This window comes from Haemaphysalis longicornis, unplaced genomic scaffold (genome assembly GCF_048455015.1).
Source record: "Haemaphysalis longicornis isolate Haplotype H1 unplaced genomic scaffold, Haemaphysalis longicornis Haplotype H1 scaffold_12, whole genome shotgun sequence".
In the NCBI taxonomy this organism is placed as follows: Eukaryota; Metazoa; Arthropoda; class Arachnida; order Ixodida; family Ixodidae; genus Haemaphysalis; species Haemaphysalis longicornis.
In genome coordinates, this window is record NW_027526225.1 from 22,565,054 (window position 1) to 22,576,410 (window position 11,357).

Sequence of the window (11,357 nt, forward strand, 5' to 3'; positions counted from 1 at the left end):
TCACACATTCAGGCAGGAAGCAATCTCTGTGAACACTTCACCCACTTCCCTCGACCACAGCAATGACCTCGGCCCCATCCGACAAGACAGAGCTTCAAAAGGCTCCTTAAGGAACCACACCCGTGCCGTCCCATACGCCCGAAACACAGACAACACCATCTCTGCCTCGTTACCTGATGAACCGGAAGCAACTTAATTCAACTTCTACGACGATCCTCCAATGGAATTGCAGAGGCATCAAACAAAAAGCTGCATCCCTTACTCAATTCCTCACCACCCTTGATTCGAAACCAGCGGTCATTGCCCTGCAGGAAACGAACAGTCATATGAAACTCCCTGGATACATCGCCTACGGTTCCTCAGACAACTACTCAACGCTCACGCTTATTCGTAGCACTATATCTGCTGTTAATCATGTCACCCCACAGAGGGGATGCAATCACATCCTCACCGAGCTCCTATCTCCATCTCCTAAGAACAAGCTAAGCCTTTACATCCTCAATATCTATTGCCGCCCAACCCAGAAGGTTCCCGACATTTTATCAACAATTCGTGACGCTATTAATATAGCTGGAACGAAACCGCTCCTTATTCTTGGGGATTTTAACGCTGCTCATCCTCAATGGGGTTATCCTTACAAAACGAAACGAGGCACTCTTCTGGCGCAAGCGATTGATGATTTTCACCTCCTGCTTCTAAACCATCCCGGCTCAACAACACGAATGGGAACCAGCACAGCCAGGGACACTTCCCCAGACCTGTCTTTATTACTGGGCACCCTGGATGTGTTATGGTCATCCACTGGCGAGAACCTTGGATCCGACCATGATATTATCGAACTAACAATTCGTAATCTCGATTACAACGTAAAGACAGGAGTCGCCCGTCTCACTAACTGGGATGCGTTCCGCAAGGCCAATTCCTCTCGCCCTATAGACCCTAACCAACCTCTATCCGACTGGATCGATGACATTATTGAAACAGTCAGGGTAAACACAAAATCCATAATCACTTCCTTCCAGACCCCCAGCGTGGATGCTAAACTTCTCCACCTCTGGGAGGCCCGTAGGAGCCTCACAAAGCGATGGAAACGGCAAAGACGGAACCGCAAGCTCCGGCTCAGAATTGCAGCGCTTAATAAAGAAGCCACTGAATACGCCATTTCCCTATGCAAAGAGAATTGGCTTCAATTATGTGACAGCCTCCAGGGTACCCTTACCACTCGAAAAACGTGGTATTTCCTTAGGCACCTCATTGACCCGCTCTCAAGCAAGAGTGAGACCCAACGCAATATGACCCGGACCCTAAGCTCCTTCAACGGATCTCCCCAAGATCTCATCCAAAAACTCACGGCTAAATATTTGAACACCTCTCGCCACTTCAACCCACCTCCTTACACGGGATCGACAAATAGTGACTTGGATAAGGACTTTCAACTTTACGAAATGGAAGCAGCTTTGTTCGAATGCAATAAAAATAGCGCCCCGGGACCAGACCAAGCCACTTACCGGCTTCTTGCCAACCTGGACGGCGGCTCGCTGGATCACCTTCTATACCACATCAATTCGCACTGGAGCTCCGGTCACCTACCTCCCCAGTGGAAGACGGCTGAAATACGATTCATCCCCAAGCCAAATAAGTCCCCTCATCTTGATAACCTAAGACCAATCTCTCTGACCTCCTGCGTGGGCAAGTTAGTGGAAAGAATGATACTGAAGCGCCTCCAACCCTACCTTGAAGAAAAAGGCCTTATACCCGACACCATGTATGGCTTCAGGAAGCATCTCAGCACACAAGATATTCTCCTTCGAATTAAAGAAGAAGTCCTTGCTCCAGCGACTCGTTGCTCCCCTCGGGCCATTCTTGCCTTGGACTTAAAAGGGGCATTTGATCATGTTTGGCATTCCTCCATTTTATCCCGCCTCAATCAAACAGGCTGCGGCCACCGTACGTACTCATACATTGCAGATTTTCTTACTCATCGGCAAGCTATTATTCGTGTAGGTGACATTAAATCCCAGCCTATTGCTTTGGGGGACCAGGGAACACCTCAAGGTTCAGTTCTTTCTCCACTCCTTTTCAATCTCGCCCTCCTGGATTTGCCCCAGAAACTTGACGCCATCCCTCACATACATCACGCACTTTACGCAGACGACATCACCATATGGACAGACACAGACTCCATGGGAAACATCCAAGACTACCTTCAACAGGCTACCGACGTCGTTCACAACTATGCCTCCTCCGTGGGACTTCAATGCTCCCCCCAAAAATCTGAGCTTGTCATAATCCGTAAACATCCATCTGCTCTACAGAAAGAACCAGTCTGCATCCACCTCGACGGCCATACTGTACGGCCCGGCTCCTCCCTTAAGATTTTAGGCCTCACCATCCAGGCCAATACACGCAACAATGAAACTTTATCTAAGCTCTCCAAGGCTTTTAACCAAGTCTCCCACATGCTTCGACGTGTTTCTAACCGCCACCGTGGCATGAAGGAAAAAGACATGGTCCGACTGGTCCAGTCTCTCCTTATTTCACGTGTCACGTATGTCGCACCGTACCTTATCCTCACCAAAAGTGACACGGACACCATTGACCGGCTTATACGAAAAGCATTCAAACAAGCGCTAAATCTTCCTATGAACACCTCCACGGCCCGTCTTTTACAACTGGGCCTCCACAACACGGTGTCAGAACTTATTGAAGGCCATTTATCTAGTCAACGTCTCCGTCTCACCCAAACACCTGCGGGCTTAGCCCTCCTGAAAAGTCTTCACGTCCCATGCCAATCCACTGCCTCTCAGCCCCTCCCTCATAACTGGAGAAGTGTTATCCGGGTTCGCCCCTTGCCAAAAAATATGCACCCGGACCTACAGCCCGGACGCCGAAAAGCGCGAAGTCAAGTGCACGAGACCATCTATGGAAAGCGTGCAGATGTCTCTTACACGGACGCTAGCACCTACCCCAACGGACAGAATCAAGTAGCCGTAGTCACCACCAAGACCGCCCTCGTAGCTTCAGCAACAATCGAGACATCGTCAATATCGGTTGCCGAAGAGTTCGCCATCGCATTAGCCCTCATTCATACGAAGAACCCCGTAATCATCACAGATTCTCAAGCAGCCTGCAGAAGCTTTCTAGCCGGAAGGGTGGCCCACTCAACCTTAAAACTACTGTCTTTGCATCAACCCTGCCGGAAAGTCACCCTCGTTTGGACTCCTGGCCATTCCTCACTGACGGGCAATAACTTTGCTCACCAGCAAGCCTGCGCCCTGTCCCTCCAGGCTACTGAGGATACCGAACCGTCCGTCCCTCTACTGACTTTTCAGGACATCACTCAATATTACCGGTTCGAGCGACAGCAATTCCCTCCTCCGCATCCTAAACTCTCAAAAGAAGAAGAATCCCTACTTCGCCGACTGCAGAGCAATACGTTCCCTCACCCAGTCCGCCTCCATCGCATGTTTCCCACGCAATTCCCGGCCACATGCAAGTTCTGCTTACAACCCGGTACTCTTCCCCACATCATTTTAGAGTGCAAGCACAACCCCAACCTCCCCCCTCTTCCATCCCCCCTTCCAATCCCTGAGCTGTGGGAGAACCTTGTGACCAGCAGCGATCTGGACGTCCAGACACGTTTGGCCTCCAGAGCGAAGGCTGCCGGCTCATCGCATGGCTTCCTGGAATAAGGAACCACTCCCACTTCACCGGCTCAATAAAATGTTTCTCTCTCTCTCTCTCTCTCTGCCACTACTCCGACAAATAACCTTCCCTAGCTGCCCCTTCTGTGGAGTAGACTGCACTCGTTTCCACGTGGTTGGTGGATGCCCCCCCCGGTACCCTCTCCCCACACCGAATCCGTTCAATTCTGCCGAGTTCTAGAGGCGCGCCCTGTCCAGCCCATGCCTGCCCGACCAGCTTCGGCGGGTGCAACGGGCTGTAGCGGCTGGCAAAGCATATGGGGTGCTGGACAGAGGACTTCACCTCCTTAAGAGTCCATGCAAATATTGCTAACAATAAAGATGTTTATCCTCCTCCTAGTGACTCGGAGTGCTTGGACTTGCAGGTCCGAGCTGCCCAGCGCACCCTGCGGGAAGGGATTTACATGCAGAAAGGGATCCCATGCACACATAGAGTGGACAACTGTGGACGGGACGGCGACGCCCCAAAGGATGCGACTCGGCAAGGATCACTGAGCGGGATAAATCTGGTGTATGCTGCAGGCAAAAGACGGTATTGGTTTGCAGGAGGCGTCAGAGGCGTTCCTGATGGGAGCCCTGGATGGGAAAGGAGATAATGGCGGCGGGCGAGGCGTAATGCTCGACAAAGAATTAGTCGGTCCCTAGTGGATAGGGGGTAAGGCTAGCCACGACACAGATAGTAAGTCTTATGGGTCGCCCCGTTCCCTCCCAGACCAGTGTGCGCCAGGCTCCAAGAGTTCGACCAGACAGGTCGGGGATTTTTGAAAAGGACCTGGAATACTGCGAGGGAACCCGACCCACGGGCAAAATTTCGAATGGCCGTTTTGGAATCTGTGATGATAATTGTTGTAGTAAGTCGGGCTGTTAACACGAGTGCTACTGCAGCCTCCTCCTTCGCCGCTGCGGAGGGGGTACGCAAGGTGAGAGGTAACGGTAGCTTTGCGGGCTGTTTTTGCGAGGACGTAGCCATCGTGATGATGTTCTTCCGCGTCAACATACATGATGCCTGGGCGGATGGGCAATTTCTTCGCAAGGCATCGCGCAGCGCGCTGCTCCTCTGCGAGCTCTGTGGTACTCGGGGTGCATATTCCGTGGAAGGGGACGAACGCGGAGACAGGCATGGGTGGCCTGTGGGTGGGGACTTCGGGGAGGGACGGTTTAGTATGTGCTCACCAGTAGAAGCAGTGGACCGTGGAAAGTCGGCGAAGCGGGTTGATGTGTTGTGATTCAATAAGAAGCTGATGAACCGTATTGTGGATCTTTATGGTCGTTCAGGTCTGGCAGTGGGTGCGTTCTGGGGACTGCTGCCCTGTAGGCCTCCGTAATGGTCTGGCAGTGGGTGCGTTCTGGGGGACTGCTGCCCTGTAGGCCTCCGTAATGGAATTGTTAACTTTGGCAAGGTCCGCATGGGTACCCCGAAAGTAGAGGAGGGAATATGCAATCCGGCTGATGACAAATGACTGTACGAGTCGTAGCCCTTGAGCACACGCCCAGTTGTTTGATTTACGTGGGAACCTAATTTCTAGAGGTATTGCGTGTTGCCTCGGTTGTGTTGTATTACCAGCCCTAGAACTGTAAATGGTACGCACCTCTGGGATCAGGTGACCATCTATGAAAACTTCGATGTTTGTGGGGCTTCGCGATCCGAATTTAGACGGTAGAAGGAGCAATCGCGGGCGAGCATGCATGCAAGACCCGTCAGAAGAGCTAGCTTCGTCAGCAATAGCTTGGAACCCTTGCTGCAAGGTGTCCCCAGTGTGTGCGTCATTACCGCCAGTTGTCCATAGCGTTATAGACTACATACAGGCTGTAGTATTATTTCATGTTGTATGGCAGTATTATAAGAATGGCCAGATTAAATAGGAGGGGCGATAATACTGCCCCTTGCAGAGTCCCAATGCAAGGGAGAGTGAGAACTTCTTATTTGAGAACTGCTACTTGGAGAAACACCCTGCGCGTCTGAGCAATGTACGCACATAGTTGTAGGTGTGTTCCCCAGAAGCCATCGATCCCAGGCCGCACAGGCGGCGCGAAAAACTCGATCTGGGGCTTTTGTGAGTTACAGAGCCAATATTGCTGCTATGCCGCGCTTGGGAGTGTATATTATCATGTCTCGAGATAATTTGAGCAGGACGTCTTGGGTGGATAACCCGGGCCTGAATTGCCAATCACTGAATGCGGAAGAGCATCACAGATCAACCATCCAGCAATTACCCTGCCTCTTACCCCCAACCCCTTACCAAATGGAAGGACCAACTGGCCAGCTCCAGCATTGGCGGATAGCTGAACGGGCGCAGTTGGCCTTGTGGCACACCCAAGGGCAGTGGCGGTCCCAAGGGGGGGGGGGCGAAGGGGGCGATCGCCTTCCCCCCCCCCCCAAAGAGGTCCTCAGCTTCTTATTTTTTGCTATTTTTCTTCGAAGTATTCCACATGCGCGAGGTTAAATCCCACTTGTGCGAGGTCGCAAACGTGTTGCGACCGTCAGCAATACGGGCTCGAGTCAGCCGGTGCACCGCCTACGGGGAGTCAAAAACCACTGTGTCGCAAAGTGATTTGTGCGCAAGCGGGTTACACCACATACGCGCACACGCCGGCATTGTTGTCACCTCCTCCGCAGAACTGGCGCAAGGAAAGAAGCGGTTCTTATTCGCCCCCCCCCCCCAAAAAAAAAAAAAAAAAAAAATTCGCCCCCCCCCCCCCCTAAAACCAATCTCTGGGACCGCTACTGCCCAAGGGTATGTATGGGTGGTCGCACAATTTCCATCATTCGAAGGGGCCCTCTCACATTGTTTGGTGAACCTTCTTTCAAAGAAGGTTCACCAAGCAGTTGAAAACGTCGCGAGGATACATATTCTTATGGGATGCACTAAAGCACACGCGTTTTTCACTAGGTTCGTCAATGAATCTCTCCCGATGTCGACGCTAAGCCTAAAACCTTGGCATTGGACTCGCTGCATAAGCACATGTATACTAGCTGTAACACTGCCTCATAAGCCAACTCAGACTGCGGGCGAGAATGCACTTCTCCCTCTCGCCTTTTGTAGACAGTATACGTGGGTGGCCATGTGCCGTTGATGCGCACGCTATGGAACGTGTCGCAGCGAATAGAGCACTCCCGAGTTTTATTTTTGATGCATGAGCTATTGAAGGCCGCCACGGACAATAGGAATTACTGATTGATTGTGGGGTTTAACGCGCCGAAACTACACAGGTTATAAAGAGCGCCATACGTGGAGGGCTCGGAATTAATTTTGACCGGCTGGGGATCTTTCACGTGCGCCGAAATCTCGTACGCACGGGCGTTTTTTCGCTTTTCGCCTCCATCAAAAAATTTCAGCATCTTCCCGTAGGGGAACCCCGAGTAGTATGCGAAGCAGCCATCCGAAGTAGCACAAAAGAGCTTAAGGACGTCTACTATCAGGGTTTTTCAGGACGAAAGAAACGGCTTGTAAACATCCCAGACAATCCGATAACGCTTTCGCGGCGTTTTAGAGAGGTCTTAAATCACGTATAATGTCCAGCGGGTATTACTATTTCTAGACAACTTATTTACCCGCTTTAAAACGTCTTTGGAAATCGGTCTAAAAGTGGGATTTTGCAAGAGCTGTAAAAGTCCGTCAATGTGGCTTTTCAATCGGCATTTTAGATGGTTTAAAGACGTCTCGATAATTACGGTCTAGAAAAGGGCTTTGGAAAGACGGTAAGAATCCGCTTCTTGGGATATTTAGAGCCGCATGTTATGCGTATAAAATACGGCTTTAACCCGCTCCCCTACTATATCTTCCCCTCCCCCTTCCCCCGGAGGTGATGCTAGGCGTGAATGCGGCCGGTTTGCTGCACGCATTTGCAATAAAAATGCCTTTGGTTTTAGAAAACATTTTATTTGAGACCGAGCAAAGGGGGAAAGTACTGAGCTCAAAAATACCATTACCATTCAAAACACACAATTCAGTGGAAAAATCTTCCTTGCACGTGCCAGAAGCATCATTATACAAAAACACTACATTGGTTATTTTAACGGGAGAATTCAGTGCAAATAAAACATTGAACAAAAAATCAATTCAAGAAACTTGTACCAGCAGGTCCACAACTTTCCACACTTTCTTATTTTTAAAGCAAGAATGGAGCGCACACAAAACATTGAAAACAAAATGAAAAGAATCAATGCAAGAAACTTGCACTATCACGTCCACAGCTTTGTACATTTGCGTATGGTTATTTGAAAGCAAGAATGCAACACAAATAAAACATTGTACAAAAAAAACGGTCAATCCCAGAAAATTTTACCATCAAGTTCACAACTTTATGCATTTGCTTTTCAAGCTTAAACAATAATATGCAAGGACAACTGGTTCTGCAAAAAATGACAGCCACTTAGGAAAGTGAAACAATTAAACTGAGTGTATTTAAAAAAGATCACATTGTAAAGAGGGTACAAGAAATTGACTAGGCAGAATGCCAGTGCTCACCTGGCGCCAGCAACGTTAAAAACTTTTTCTAAACAAATAAAAAGCCATACGTAGCATGAAGACACTTTTCTCCTTGGAATAAGCACTATATACCCCGACAAAAGTATTGGCATGTGATTTTACGGACGGCTACAAGAAAGCCATAGGAACAACTGCTAAAAGCAGTTGTAAAAAATACGTTTTAAAGGCGTAGTTTTCGGAGGGATCTTATCCTTGGAATTATTGACTTCTAGAAGCCGTCTTCTCCTGTCTAAAATCTCTTTCTGACGTTTAATCCATGAATACGACGTTTTCTAGACATTCTGTGCTGCCTGGGATATGGGGTCAACGCAAGTTCCCATTTCGTGACGTTTCCTTTCGGCTTCGCGAGCCCGAAGTTCGGGATCGGCCTATCGCCGCTGCCGTTTCGTGGCAGCGGCTCGAGCCCTCTTCTCCGCGGCGCTGACACTGGCGCAAGTGGCGTTACCGGCTAAAACTCTCCGAGAGGAGCGGAGCGCGCGCGCGCGTCATTTATACCGCGGAGCTGCAGTGGCGCCCCCAGCGGAGTATGCAGCGGCTACCGTCGCGCCTCTAACCCTAAGTTGCTTCGCATAATCGCGCGCGGAGCGCAGGTGTTGCCATTCGTTGCGCAGTCCCGGAGAGGAGAGGAGACAAAGAGCGGAGAGGAGGATGCGCATGTGCAGCGGGGTGTGGACGCCGCACAACGGCGGAGGGAACAGGCGCGACCATAAGCTGCTTCGCATCTAAAAAGCGGCCGCTGCGGCCGGGAATAGAACTCGCGTCCTTGTGCTCAGCAGCACAACGCGCCTTAGCAACTAAGAGACAATAGGAATTAATCTCACCTTGTTGCACCGGCATGTGCTGGCGTCGGTGTCAGTTCTACCGGCAGTCGGGAGAGGTCACGTGTCTCCATGACATGGCTTTTGTGGACACCAGTTTGGTGCACGCTTTTGGCTACCTCATCGAAAAACGCTTTCACAATTAAAATTTTAAGGGCTTAAAGGGGCCTTGAGGATGAAATGCAACTTTGTTCAACTTGAAATAACTAGCCTTTGGCAACTCACTCAGCCCCATTTCAGCCACAAAAGGTGGCTTTTAATGCGTAGCATTATTTGCCAAGTACCCCCACCGCCAGGACCCAGTAACGCCCTGCATTCCACAAAAATGCGGATTTGGCGGACGTTCCACCCGTATTCGCTATAATAGCATAAATGAAGGTATAATTGGTTCATCAGAATTTTTAAAAATAAGAAAAATGGAAAAAATAGTGATAAGTGTTGAACTGCGTAATGCCTAAATTTCCACAAAAATAAAGATTTGGCGGTAGTTCCATCCGTAATCGTTATAATAGCATAGAGATAACTGGTCAAACAAAATTGAGAAAAACCAGAAAATTTGGCTGTAAAGAACTCACTCTAGACAAGCGCCATAAGAATGCTACACATTAGTAGACAATTCTCTGAGTTTCTGCAGATTTCTTTTTTCAACAGAAAAACGCAAAAAATCTTGAAAAACTTCCCCATTCTACGATTCAGCAACAGAATATTATGGGCAGGAGGGATGTAATAGAGGCCAGCACTAAAACATCACTATTATCAGTAACAAGTTGGCATGTTAGTGATAAAATGATATTGGAGGCCCAATTGCCCTATCATATTTCTTGGCAGTGGCTTTGATTGGAGGCCACCAACTGCACCAAGATTCTCTGACATAAAAAGATCACCTGCCCGAAAGTGGCTGGGGAGTCGCCAGTGCTTCGTGTCTTTTCGTTTATTTCTCGATTGTTTGTTTCAAGTTTGTGATAAAATTGGTATTACTGTTATCGCGACAAGTCAGTCTTTCTAATGAAGCAGACTTGTCTTTATGGCCCCTTTAACATGCACAGCTGGACAACTGAAGATGGGTGAAAAAAAAAAAAAAAAAGAGCCGTCTCCACTAACGTGAAACCTGGGGAGGGGTGAAGCATGCAATGTATACGTGTATCCAAACATTCTCTTTTGCCACGTGGCGTGGGCCGATTGGACGCTGGAGAAGCCCTGGTGGGAGGAGCAATCGCGCGCTTGCTGAGGCGGTGGCGCCCTCTCTTGCGTTGAACTGGATGTAAGCAATTTGCATGCCCCATCTGCCCCAGTTTGAGGTATTGGAAGGCGTCAACGTGAGCGCAGTGAAATGTCCGCGCCTCGCCCTGGGGGCTCATCCTCAGTGATCAACAAGGCCCCAGCACCAGGTAAGTATGCCTTTTCTTGCTACGACCGACCACCGGACCCGATCAGGCCTAGCATTGAGTTCCGGTGGGTATTTGAGTGCAATAATAATTATAACCCGCCTACAAACAGCTTATGCTTGTGTTTGATGATCACTGAAGCGGACAGGGAGCGTTCCACAAATCTTCAAATCATGTTAGTCTACTTTGAACCAGTTTTATCCATTACACACTTTCCTTTTCGTATGCGTTACATTCTAGCGCGAGGGGTTGAAAAACGAGTGTACCCATTGGCGGATCCAGAGGGGGGGTCCGGGTGTCCTGACCCCCCCATAATGTTTGAATTTACACTCCCAAGATGTCTAGTTATGAAGATGTCTAGAAGATGCCTAGAAAACGTCGTTTTCTTTTTTTTCTATTTTTTTGTGCTTTGGCTTAACGAAATTGCGGTGAATAAAAAAGGTTATTATCCTCGCCGTTCTTATCATCATCATCACTGATAGCAGCTGACCCCTGCCTCAGAAAAAACGCAGATCCGCCCCCGAGTGTACCGGTGTTTTAGTACCATGATTACAGAAGACGCTGACAGCCCGAGCACCTAAGGTGCTTTGCCCCTAAAACACTGATGGCAACGTCCCTAAACGCAGGCATTGAAGACTGCCTGGTGGTCTGGATGGTGCCCAGATTGAAGCCAGAACTTGCAACTAGTGCCCAGCATCGTAAGGCAGGGCCATTAATAAACATGACATACTGGGCTGTGGCAAACATGGCAAAGAGAACAGTAACCACTTAAACACCCCAGCTGGGCACGTTGACATTTGAAATAGTCCTGAATGTGAGGAAATGTTTACAAAAGCATAGTCTTGCTTACAAATGACACACATTGAATCGTCTCCGAATAGCACTTTCGTGCAAGTACTTCAAGCTTATTTTGATGCGCTGGAGTAGTATGTCCCCTATGCACTCATACACAAAAACTAA